We start from the raw sequence: 283 nt of genomic DNA on the forward strand, positions 1-283 counted from the left end.
TGTTGGACTCACAGGAGCTATTATTTCAAAACCTCTCACTCACAACTTACTGCTATATGTTTAATTCCTGATGTCACTAATGTAAGCAGATACTCCATGGGACTACCTGAAAGACTACAATCTTAAATTAATCTAATTAGCTACAGTGTTTGATGAACAATTTATATAGTAACTACAGATGAAGCTCAAGACAAAGAACATGCTCTTCTATTTTTCTGTGTAATTCTTCACATTAAATAAATGCCTCCTTGACGAGTGAAGAAAAAATGATTATAATATTCCA

This window comes from Callithrix jacchus, chromosome 2 (genome assembly GCF_049354715.1).
Source record: "Callithrix jacchus isolate 240 chromosome 2, calJac240_pri, whole genome shotgun sequence".
NCBI classification, from domain to species: domain Eukaryota; kingdom Metazoa; phylum Chordata; class Mammalia; order Primates; family Cebidae; genus Callithrix; species Callithrix jacchus.